The sequence below is a fragment of the Schistocerca americana genome, chromosome 4 (genome assembly GCF_021461395.2).
Source record: "Schistocerca americana isolate TAMUIC-IGC-003095 chromosome 4, iqSchAmer2.1, whole genome shotgun sequence".
Lineage (NCBI taxonomy): Eukaryota > Metazoa > Arthropoda > Insecta > Orthoptera > Acrididae > Schistocerca > Schistocerca americana.
In genome coordinates, this window is record NC_060122.1 from 178451842 (window position 1) to 178465523 (window position 13682).

A 13682-nucleotide genomic window follows, 5' to 3' on the forward strand; every position below is an offset into this window, starting at 1 on the left:
TAACAAATCTAGCAGCCCGCCTCTGAATTGCTTCTATGCCCTCCCTCAATCCGACGTGATAGGGATCCCAAACGCTCGAGCGGTACTCAAGAATAGGTCGTATTAGTGAAACTTCCTGGCAGATTAAAACTGTGTGCCGGACCGAGACTCGAACTCGGGACTTTTGCCTTTCGCGGGCAAGTGCTCTACCAACTGAGCTACCGAAGCACGACTCACGCCCGGTACTCACAGCTTTACTTCTGCCAGTACTTCGTCTCCTACCTTCCAAACTTTACAGAAGCTTCTGTAAAGTTTGGAAGGTAGGAGACGAGGTACTGGTAGAACTAAAGCTGTGAGTACCGGGCGTGAGTCGTGCTTCGGTAGCTCAGTTGGTAGAGCAGTTGCCCGCGAAAGGCAAAGGTCCCGAGTTCGAGTCTCGGTCGGGCACACGGTTTTAATCTGCCAGGAAGTTTCATATCAGCGCACACTCCGCTGCAGAGTGAAAATCTCATTCAGGTCGTATTAGTGTTTCGTAAGCGGTCTCCTTTATAGATGAACCAAATCTTCCCAAAATCCTACCAATGAACCGAAGACGATTATCCGCCTTCCCCACAACTGCCATTACATGCCACTTCATATCGCTCTGCAGTGTTACGCCCAAATATTTAATCGGCGTGACTGTATCAAGCGCTACACTACTAATGGAGTATTCAGACGTTACAGGATCCTTTTTCCTATTCATCTGCATTAATTTACATTTATCTATATTTAGAGTTAGCTGCCATTCTTTACACCAATCACAAATCCTGTCGTCCGCAGCTCGTGGTCATGCGGTAGCGTACTCGCTTCCCGCGCCCGGGTACCCGGATTCGATTCCCGGGGGGGTCAGGGATTTTCTCTACCTCGTGATGACTGGGTGTTGTGTGATGTCCTTAGGTTAGTTAGGTTTAAGTAGTTCTAAGTTCTAGGGGACTGATGACCATAGATCTTAAGTCCCATAGTGCTCAGGGCCAGAGCCATAAATACTGTCCAAGTTATCTTGTATCCTCCTACAGTCACTCAACGACGACACCTTCCCGTACACCACAGCATCATCAGCAAACAGCCACACATTGCTGTCCACCCTATCCAAAAGATCATTTATGTAGATAGAAAACAACGGTGGACCTACCACACTTCCCTGGGGAACTCCAGATGATACCCTCACCTCCGATGAACACTCAGCATCGAGGACATCGTACTGGGTTCTATTACTTAAGAAGTCTTCGAGCCACTCACATACTTGGGAACCAATTTCATATGCTCGTACCTTACTTAGGAGTCTGCAGTGAGGCACCGAATCAAACGCTTTCCGGAAGTCAAGGAATATGGCATCCTTCTGATACCCTTCATCCATGGTTCGCATGGTTCTAGATGCTATAGATCAATAGAATTGTATTCTCAATGTCTGAGGTGAAAATGCTACCAGTCTGAGTACGGGGTCCCCTCACACAAATAAATTTTCTTCGCTTTCAGTTTCACAAAATAGATATATTTATTTTGTCCCTCTAATCTCTTCGTGCAGCTGTCAAAAAAGCATCACACTTCGCAACTACAGGATATTCACACTAGGCAATTGATGTAAACCAATTTCCCGAGGTCGCATCTGTTACTCAGGGGTATCTGTAAGAAGAAAACTTCCGCTGCGTTGCCCAAAAGCAGTAATTTACGATATTCTAACCTACTTGTGTAAATGAAGAGGTGCTTCTGTATTCCACATACTGCTGTGCTGGTAACGTTACGTACCAGGCAACGTTGCACCCTTACAGACCTACACACACTAGGATGCCCATCACCGTCTTCATACACTAGCGGTCCAGCAGAGTGCGTATGCTTATAATGTACGTCGCACAGCTTGCGACCTATGAGTTGCAAGCAGGCAGAAGACGAAGTCTGTCCTCCTCATATGCGTCTCGCCATCTGAGCACCGGGATTGGCTACGCGTCCCTTAAATCGCGCCGCGGCGCCCGTAACTCACCGAGGCGCGCCCTGGTCGGGGATTCCCCTGGTTCGCACCGCAGCGTCGCGATGCGCAGCGTCTGAAACGCTCGACGCGACGCCTGCGCTGGAATAACACTCACGCCCCGCGCGTAAATCTGCGGAGGGTGTGCTTACTCCATGCGGAACACGCCAGCCACCCTGAAGATATATAGCTAAGTAAGGGCCACTAGCCGTTCTCACAGGAAGGAGGACTAGATGAAATTGAGTGAATAGGCCTGGAGTAGTTTGCTAACTTCAGGTTCACTAAATAGATTAACTTAATTTAGTGAAAGGTAATACGATCATCGTTATTGTCATCAAAATCTGAGGTATAATCTGACAGATAGGATGGGAAAACTGAAAATCATCATAAGTAATTGATTGAGCATGGAGGAATTCTTTTAAACTTAAATATGCTACATCTATTGAACATGTGCCGGGTAAAATATGAGGTACCAGAGGAAAGGAAAATAGTAATAGTCATTTCAGAATATGAGAATGCTAAAGAAGTAGTACATTTAACTATATCGTTGTAAGTCCGCCTCTATAGATATGTGGTTGTTAGTTTCATTACGTCTTTTATCATACAGAGATCACGTTGCCACATCGATGTTCGCACTACAAATCGACACCGCAGATATCAGCGAGATTACACAATTCACAACAACATATGGGAGGCGCTCCTAAAGACCATGCCTCCCCTCTCAGCAAGCAGTGCCCTCACACTGAGGTCAATATAGTGTCCAGCTAGCAACGCCTCCCACACACATCCAGACCTGAGTTACAGCAGTTAACATCATACATATAGGACCCACAAGTAGTCAAGATTTCAGATGAACTTTTAGTTTTGCGAAAGTTGAACATTGTACCTCAAGAGAACAGTTTGTTAATTAGTGCATTACGACGTGCTTTTCTAGTCCTGACTCCATGTTCACTAAATAATGTTACTTAATTTGCTGAAATATAATGTGATCATTCTCATTATCATTACCATCATCATCTTTATGGTCTCTGTCGATCACCATGCTACAATACAGAACTGAAAAAGCCAAATCATAAAGGACAATTGCAGGGAATAAACTGTATAGACTGGATGGAATTCAAGAGAGTTCTAAAAACAATGAAAAATAGAAAAACACCTGGACTATATGGAGTAATGTTCATTTGTCCCATATATATATGTATAGTGGTCCATTGATAGTGACCGGGCCAAGTATCTCACGAAATAAGCATCAAATGAAAGGGGAAACCAGATGGCGCTGTGGTTGACACGCTAGATGCCGCTGCCATAGATCAAACGGATATCAACTGCGTTTAATTAAATAGCAACCACCATTTTCATTACATATTCGTGTAGTACGTAAAGAAATACGAATGTTTTAGTTGGTCCACATTTTTCGCTTTGTGATAGATGGCGCTGTAATAGTCACAAACGCTAAGTACGTGGTATCACGTAACATTTCGCCAGTGCGGACGGCATTTGCTTCGTGATACATTACCGGTGTTAGAATGGACCGTTTACCAATTGCGGAAAGCGAAGAGTGTGATCAAAATGCCCAACGGACGTGTGCTATGGACGACATCATCCAAGTGTCCGGACCGTTCGCAGGATAGTTAGGTTATTTAAGGAAACAGGAAGTGTTCAGCCACATGTGAAACATTAACCACGACCTGCAACAAATGATGATGCCCAAGTAGGTGTTTTAGTTACTGTCGCGGCTAACCCGCACATCAGGAGCAGACAAATCGCACGATAATCGGGAATCTCTAAAACGTCTGTGTTGAGAATACTAAATCAACATCGATTGCACCCGTACCATATTTCTATGTACCACGAATTACATGGCGACGACTTTTTACGTCGTGTACAGTTCTGCCACTGGCCACAAGAGAAATTACGGGACGATGACATATTTTTTCCACGTGTCCTATATAGCGACGAAACGTCATTCACCAACAGCGGTAACGTAAACAGGCGTAATATGCACTATCGGGCAACGGAAAATCCACGATGGCTGCGACAAGTGGAACATCAGCGACCTTGGCGGGTTAATGTATGGTGCGGCATTATGGGAGGGAGGATAATTGACCCCCATTTTATCGATGGCAATCTAAATGGTGCAGTGTATGCAGATTTCCTACATAATGTTCTACCGATGTTACTACAATATGTTTCACTGCATGACAGAATGGCGATGTACTTCAAACATGATGGATGTCCTGTACATAGCTCCCGTGCGGTTGAAGCGGTATTGAATAGCATATTTCATCACAGGTGAATTGGTTGTCTTAGCACCATACGATGGCCCGCACGTGCACCAGATCTGGCGTTCCCGGATTTCTTTCTGTGAGGAAAGTTGAAGGATATTCGCTGTCGTGATCCACCGACAACGCCTGGAAATATGCGTCAGCGCATTGTAAATGCATGTGGGAACATTACGGAAGGCGAACTACTCGCTGTTGAGAGGAATGTCGTTACACGTATTGCCAAATGCATTGAGGTTGACGCACATGATTTTGAGCATTTATTGCATTAATGTGGTATTTACAGGCAATCACGCTGTAACAACATGCGTTATCAGAAATGACAAGTTCACAAAGGTAGATGTGTCACATTGGAACAACCGAAATAAAATGTTCAAACGTACCTACGTTCTGTATTTTAATTTAAAAAACCTACATGTTACCAACTGTTCGACTAAAATTGTTAGTCATATGTTTGTGACTATTACCACGCCATCTATCACAAAGCGAAAAAAGTGGTCCAACTAAGACATTCATATTTCTTTACGTACTACGCTAATATGTAATTAATATGGGGGTTCCTATTTTTAAAAAAAAACGCAATTGATATCCGTTTGACCTACGGCTGCGCCATCTAGCAGGCCAACCATAGCGCCATCTGGATTCCTCCTTCAAGCTAGACAAGTTTCGTTCTTTGTAGTTTTTTCGTTTGGCGCTTATTTCGTGAGTAATTTGGCCCGGTCACAATCAATGGACCGCCCTGTATATATAACTTTTGGCGGATGTGCATATCATGATACAGTTATAAACAACGGAATTATTCTCTTTTAATGGTAGGTACGTGCATGTGTGTTTGTGTGTGTAGAAATAGACGAAATTTAATTTGTTTATTATCAAATGGTGGCTAAGTGGATCAGCCCCGGAAGCCACAAATAAAGTTAAAAAAATTGGCAGATACCTAGAGGCAAACTAAACCTTAGAGGCTGGTCTTGATAAGTGAGTAGGCCACATCATAAAACCAAAGACTGCCAGAAGACATAATGTGTCAATTAGGTACACGCACTTAATGGATTTCATTTGCTAGCTGAGGTATCACGTGACCCTTGATTGTCGATGTGCGTCGAAATTTTACTTTAATTTACTTCCTCAGTGGTACAGCTGACTTTTCTGCAGCATCTTGGTTTAATTTATAATACGAAAAAGTATTCCATGCGAGAATATTGCCCTTCTGAGGCCAACTGAGGAGCTACTTGGCTTAGAAGTAGCGCCTTCTGACCGAAAAGCTGACAACGGCCGGGAGACCGCATGCCCCTCCATATCCGCATCCAATGAACCTTTTTGGCTGAGGATGGGCGGTCGGTCGGTATCTTTGAGCCTTCCGATGCCTCTTCGAATGAAGTTTACTTTTTTATGCAAGAATATTAATGTGCGTGGACATTTTACTTTGATTTACTTCCTGAGTGGCGCAGCTGACTCCTTGAAGGAACGTGATTTAAGTTGTAATATAAATACGTCTTCTATGCGACTGCTGCTTGAAAACTGCCTTGAGCATCAATAACTTGAATTGTGGCATTTTCGATTTTTTATCACATTTTCGACATTTTCGTGTTGCACTCTTACCAAGTGCAAAGCTTAATAGCACACGATATTGTACCCGAGTATACTGAAGCGCTTTCGTACGATAGCGCTCTTCGCAAAGTCAGCTGTTTCGAATTGTGTACGTGGAAGAAATTCTGTCTTCTCATATAGCTGCTAAGTTTTAGATAGTGCTTCAGTGTTCTGGATCGAACTACTAATATCTTCGCTACGTCTAAAGCACTGATGGCATGTGATACAACCGTCTGATAGAGACGTTAAGGACACCCGCACTCTTGTTTCTATTCGAGTGAAGCAGGCGGTTTCACCCTCTCCCTTCTGTGTCTCCTTCATGAACATCAGAGATGGTGAGTTAACACTTCAGTGTAATGCGAACGGAATACGGACTAAGAGTAAAGCGAAGACAGACCAAAGTAATGAGAAGTAGCATTACCGAGAGTACCGAAAAACTTAACATCGCATATGGTAATTGTGATGTAGATGAAGTCAAGGAATTCTGATACCTAAGCAGCAAAGTAAGGAGCAAGGAGGACATATAAAGCAGACCAGCACTGGTAGAAAGGGCATTCCTGACCAAGGGAATTCTACTAGTATGAAACATACGCCTTAATTTGAAGGAGAAATTTCTGAGACAGTACTTTTGGAGCACAGCATTGTATGGTAGTGAAACATGGACTGTGGGAAACCCGGAACCGAAGATAACCGAAGCATTTGAAATATGGTGCTGCAGAAGAGTGTTGAATATTAGGTGGATTGATGAGGTAACGAATGATGTAATTCTCCTCAGAATCGCGAAAGCAATCAGGAGTGCAACGCGATTTGCTTTCAAAGTAAATATTTAACACGGTGTGACAAAGCAGGTCTGCCGCCACACGATCCTACTTGGCTTTTATACTACTAGTTACAATAACAAGGGTCTCTACTAGTTTTGTTTTCTTTTCTTAACGTTACTCTTTCGAAAAATATTGATGATAGAATCTGTTATCTGAGCACACATTACATGAATTTATGAACAAATATAAATTAATTTCCCCTGAGAAACCTACTTATTCAGATTATACAATTCACTGTTCTGAACGTTTCGAATTAATTAGTTTTGCTAAAAATGATGTATTTAAGAAGTAACTCTATTCCAAAGTTCTCGATCTAGAAGGAATCCATGAAAATATAGTGATCTAATAAAGAGATTCATAAAAGTAGGTTATCTCTAAACTGTACACCCGTATTTGCTCGCTTCTAATACATGTTTGTTTTAGCTCAAACCTAATTAATTCAAGAGATATAATTAATGAAATATTTCAACCAGCCCAAACGTTCAGCTAGTATTGTGACTTAGTCACTATGAATTTCTGAAATATGTTAACATACTATTGATGGACTAAGTTTTCTGAGCCCAATGACACCAATAATAAATATGTAACCGCCATAATTGAGAACTGAGTAATTGTTAGTATCCAAATTTTAATAGTATCGATTCCATACCTAAAAGTCTGCCATGAATTTACAATTCCCATTGTATAAACATAACTTTAAATAGCTACTGTTCATATAGCTAAGGAAATTTCACATAATAATCAAATAAATAAAATCACATAATATTCTAGCACGCGTCTGTACAGTATGAATCCGCAAGAGCGTGCAAACATTTAACAGGACGTACAATATGTTCCACTGAACAATTTGAGGTAGGGAACCTTGGGTCGAATAAGCCAACTTAAGGAGACAACCGGACTAAAATCACATTTTTATTTGCATTGGTTACAGTTAACTGCAAATACAGTACTTTCATTGACACAATTAACGTACCATCTGTATTGTGTTTTACAAAATGTGCTGAAACTGACGGCCATCAACATCAATTCAAGCATGACATCGGCGAACGAGAATCTGATACAACCTGACAAATATCCCTGGCGTGTTTCGAATCACATTACAGGCTGCTACAATTCTGGCTACTAATTGAATCTCCGTATTCACTGGGGTCTGATACAGACCTGACCTTAGATACCTCATAGAATATAATCAAGGGGATTGAGGTCAGGTAACCTCGGAGGCCATAAAATAACACATCTCCTTCCAGTCCAGCGACCAGGAAATACAGCATTTAGATGGTTATGGATATCCACTCAAGTGAGGCGGTGCACCGTCATGTTGTTGATTCATAGCACGTTCTGTCATGGGACTATGTAAATATGATACAACAGAGCCACCTCATGGACAAGTAAAGTAAAAAAAAAGAAGAAGAAAGACCTGCATCATGACTTCCCAATGATCAAGCTCGTGGTCCTTGTTTCCTTGCAGGAAATAAAGAACGTACATGTAAATAAATAACACACCATGTATAAACTTGTATGCATGGTAGTTGCAAATAACATGGAAAGCAGTAATGCTAGACAAAGCGGTAAACCAGTTTACTTCCATATCTCCTTAAACTGGCTACTCTGACCCCAGGTTCCCTACTTCAAATTGTTCAGTGGAGTATTCTCCGTGTGCTGTTACATTTTTGCACTCTCCTGAGGAAACACCCCGCATACGGGCGAAGCGCTCGTAATTCCGTAATCACGCTTCTAGTTTTTTTTTGGAGGTAAGTCTTGGTCAATATGCATCTTGCTCCGGGATTTTAGTATTCGCTACAGTGTGCTCTGGTTGTTTGAACTAGTCTAGCGATTATTCGAGGATATGAACAGTGACTAATAGAATCAGTGACAGACTGCACAAATAACGTTCGTTAACATGACACTGTATCTTAAAGAACTATTACCATTATTGCGTGTGCCTTGTAGACAATTTGTTTATCTGGTATAGGAAAAATTACTTCGTGCGCTTTGTGTGACAATTAATTCATGATTCTCGTCTTTTGGGGCAATATAATTTATGATTCTCATCTTTAGGGGAAATATAATTTAGTGTTATCCGTCAAATGTGAGGACAAGCAGACCTGCATAAACGTTTCCTTTAGAGAGGCCTGGTTTTTAGAGGTAGGAATCAGACTACGTAAACATGAGAAGGGACTTCGTGTGAACATTTGAAAAGATTTATTGTTCTTTTTTTACTTATTAAGAGATGCGATCCTTTGGCGAACATTTTCAGCTAATGGACCAGTGTCTTTTAGCCTTACAACAGAACGCGGTGGTAGGTAGTCATTTACTGTTATTGTTGTATTTTTGACGAATATGAGGGACGAAAGATATTGTGGATCCACAGCTCTTCCTTTGAAAAAGCAACGACGTCTAGTTCAACGTCATCATCCTGCCGACAATCGTCATCAATTTACAGAGAGATTAAGGCGTGTATCACACAACAATAGTTCGTGGGTGGTCGGGAGAATCACGCAATTTTCGCTCCTCCATTTGTTCGACAGTGATGATGGAAATTGCTTCCAACGTTCCAAATGACCATACCTGCATTTAGCACTACCGCACTAAGGAACGTTAGTGACTGGCGTTATCTCTGTTTACGCTTAAGTCTATCCATTAATAATGGGTATTTCTACTGAATTACGCATGGCAGACGCTGCCTTAAAGGCCTTTTATGTGCATTCTTACCTCATATGAAATGAATTTGAGAGTTTCTGTATTTGTGCACATTAATAATGATATAGTATTCAATTCTTTTTAAATTTTATTAAGACAAAATCTTGTTGGTGCAATGTGAATTTCTTCATTGCTACTTAAAACTACGTTCCTTCATCCTATCTTATCGAGTCTCACGCTGCGAATGTTCTCTTCTTAGCATCGCACTACACAACAAGACGGTTTAGATTCTTCTGGTTTTCGTGGCAACCTTATTTGTCATAGCTGCTTCGCTATCAGCGATAGAATCGTAGGGTAAACGTCGGGCTACTGTGTTATTAAAACAGTTTGAGGCAAAATTCAGCAACCTTGCTTTCACGCAATCATTCGTTGCAAAAGCTGTCTGATGCTATTTGGGGAGCCGAAACAAACCTTCTGATAAGAGCACTGGAATTATTATATTCATCATCACAAAACTCTTCATCTATAATGTTCAACAGTTCCCACAACCTCCTAGTGCATATCCTGTAGGCCACATACATTTTTATCTGTTTTGCTTCTGCCTATGGCTTTCCAGTGGCTCCCGGCGCTAAGTAACGACATTTCACCTGAGGTAAGAAGACAGCAAGTTCTTGCGCGGCTATGGAAAAGATCAGCAGCGATCTATAAACCGATCACATCTCATCAACCACTTTGGAGTACATTAATGAGCCTGTTAGCCAGGGCTTTCAGTTTTCTGACTGCCTAAACACTAGAGTACACATTTTCACCTCAGTAAGCCATTTTCCTAGTAAGAAGCACAGGTACCAAACTCCCGGGCTTCGTACTTTCTCGCGTCAGATTCGGGGAAATGACCTGAATCAGATACACAACAGAGAGAAGAACTGCCACTCTCTACAGCTGTGGACGTACAGACTCGCCAGTCCATGACTGCAGCACTAGGTGCCACATATCGTTCAGGAGAGCCCCTTGCGTGTTTTCGCCGGTCCGACGAAAGAGTTACGTATGCTGGCTGTAAAGCAATTGAACGCCAACCAAACAGCCAACTCCCAGACTTTCAAAGACGCTGTTCCACTTAGCTACCACTGCAGCAACAGTAGAACTGTCGTCATTTAATCACTTACGCCTGCTCTAAAATTACGTTAGTCTTCTACGTAATTCAGAATTGCCGGTAAGAGTGCTTCTGCTGGTCCCAACGAAGCCACTATTATCCATACACGATTGTCTCCACCCAAAATTGATTTAACACCTGATTAGTTTCTGTCGGTTAGCTCTAGGCTGCATAACGATTTGTCCAGCTCTCACCGCTTTAACTCGTATTACGTCTGCTCCTACTGCAGGTGACAAAAGCGCCCAGTTCAGCACCGTACTGGCAGATCCGACAAATACCCTAATTATAGGAACTAATATCTTCGAAAGTTTTCCTGGCATCTTTTAATCTACGGCCACAGTGTACGAATTAAATAAGCGTTTACGAATCAGTTTCACAAACATTAACATGTCTATTTTACTGTGCTAGAAAATTCAATTAGACTATACAAGAAATAACGGCATCTTTCTTTAACTACTGAAAATAATGCTTTTTTATTTAATTCTACAGAGGATGAATATGCTGGCTTCCATAGCATGTCTGCAGTGTACAAGCGGTTAAAGAAGGGTGACAAGACAGAGTCTTTAGGCACACGTGCTTTGGGGAGGAATATGCGGAAGCAGTTTTATTTGATTATGGCATATGTTGGACGGAGTGAAGGAGGAATGCTATTAAGACGGACATAGTTAAGTTGGACTAATTGACGACTATCTGAAGTATTAGTTTGATAATGTCGTGTGGCAGAGGCGTGCACCATCTGCTTCAGGCCCAAGAAGCTAAACTCACGTGCAGTTTGATATAGCTCGTGATCCTGCGAGCTAAATTTTATAAGTGAAGTACAAAGTTTTATAAATAAAGTAAAAATATTAATAAAGTCAGTCCTTTCGGATAGCTGAATAGAGGCGACAACAAAGGAGTCCCGAATTGATAATTTATACATTCAGTCATAGGATGAAACAGTGCACCATCTGCTTTATGCCACGTAGCTAAACTCACGCAGGTTGATCTAACTCGCGACCCTGTAGTCTAAAATGTACAATTTTCGCAAGTTCCGCGAAATTAATTAAAGAACCACTGGAAAAATCAAAGCATTAATAAAGCCGATAAAACGTTAAAATGTTATGCCTTTTAGGATAACTGATTGCTGGCAATAGCAAAGGGTTTATATTTAATGAACTTATGACTTATTTATCCAGTTAAAACACAGTTTAATGAAATAGCGATCCTACGAATAAGTGTACAAGCATAAAATAAAATCAAAAATAATAAATAACTGGAGTAAATATTGCGTATGTATCGAAGTGGTAAAAGTCTGTCAAAACTAAGTAAACATCTGTAGTGCATGAAATACGGTATATCAGTCTGCTGAACAGTTCACAAAGTAACCGTGATTTCACAAATAATTAAAACTCAATATAACTATTACCATCTCTAAATACCCTTAATCACTCGTAGTTATCAAGCAGACTAACCGATAGCCGGCCGAAGTGGCCGTGCGGTTAAAGGCGCTGCAGTCTGGAACCGCAAGACCGCTACGGTCGCAGGTTCGAATCCTGCCTCGGGCATGGATGTTTGTGATGTCCTTAGGTTAGTTAGATTTACCTAGTTCTACGTTCTAGGGGACTAATGACCTCAGCAGTTGAGTCCCATAGTGCTCAGAGCCATTCGAACCATTTTTTTAGACTAACCGATAACAATCCTAACATCCACCCGAACTAGTTCACAGGCCGAAGCTGCACATCGCCAGTTCTCGAAAACTTTAGAGTCCTGAATGTCTCACAGATTCTAATTTACCCCAAAATTCCTCTATGTTCGAAATAAATCTAAAGTATTCGGGCGGCAACTTGCCGTCATAAAACTGACATTTCTTAAGCACTAAGCCACGCTCTCTGCTTTTCGAAAATCACCATCTCGAACGGAGATACAACTCAGAGTAGAACCACCAGGAGCGACCACTTGCGCGCCCTTCCGTGCACTCCCTAATATCACCAAAACTTACAAAGATCATGAAATATACAAAAAGGATCACCATTAGAAGAATCGGCAAGTCACTAACGCATTACGCAGTTTCAATGAAGCGTCCGGTCCTGCTGGTCCCACTTACACCATAAACAATTTCCTAAGTCAAATACATTGTGTGCAACTATTTTTCATATGGTCATTTCCACACAAGCTCAACATTAATAACAAAGAAAATTCAGTTAATACATGACTTACAATAAGGATAGCCTGCTCAACTGAAGCCTCTCTGTGTGCTCTCTTCTCCAGGTATGGCAGATTTCACCTGTACAGAGCGGTCAAAAACAATGAGAAAAGATTGTAAGGGTGTTGATTTGTAAGTTATGTTGAAAAATAATTGTTCAGAAAAAAATTCGATACGTTGCGCCATATCCGAGTTATTTAGCATTGAAGTTAGTCAGTGAGGCAGTTGTGGGCGTAAATTCATGCGTGTTCTTCGTTTCGTTTCCTACAACCGAAGAAAGGAAAGATAGAAACATTGGACGCGGGACGGTGGTAAGGATCGAATCCGAGCCTAGACCGAGCAGTCTCGTGTGGTGTCATCTACGCTATTAGAACAACTGAAGTTCACTGCCTCCAGCTAGCCGCTTGAATTGGTGCGCGCAACGGCCTGACTGGCTAACTTCAATGGTAATTAACTCTGAGACGCTGCAACATAGAGATTTTTTTTTTCTTAACAGTTGTTTCTCAGCACAACAAACCCTGCAACACTATTACTAGCTTTTTAGGTTGTTTCTGACTACTTTGCATATTACTTTTCAATCACTTGAATCTTTATTATAGGGTGAAATATCATAAGTGGACAAGAATGGATCAAGGAAACATGTAATAAACAATACGTACGATACATAGATAAAAAGGAAAAGGTTCAAGAAATGTCATGCTGCACTCATTTTTGCGTAAATGTGGAGAATACGATTTTCAGACACATATCCATTATTAAAAATTAATAAAACCTTCTATAGTCTGCACCAGTAGTAACACGATATGACTGTCGTGGCTGTTGGAGCACGCTAATGTTCAAACCTGCAAGAAAAATTTTCATGGAGTTTTCACAGGTAAGTTGAGCGTAGTTTATATAGGCTCTATTTCTTCAAAACAGATTCACGAAAATAATTGTAATTTACTTTACCTAAAACCGTTGTGTGTATGGCTGTTGGAATACGATAATCTCCAATACTACTAGCCCAATTTTCTTGGGGTTCAGATAGTGTGGGGCGACG

General features: G+C 41.4%; 1 non-coding gene across 1 annotated transcript; it reads left to right on the top strand.

Moving 5' to 3' along the window:
• The first annotated feature begins 352 nt into the window (after positions 1–352).
• Positions 353–427, top strand: Trnas-cga. Its single transcript has one exon. It is a non-coding gene; the product is annotated as a tRNA-Ser (tRNA).
• The last annotated feature ends 13255 nt before the right edge of the window (positions 428–13682 follow it).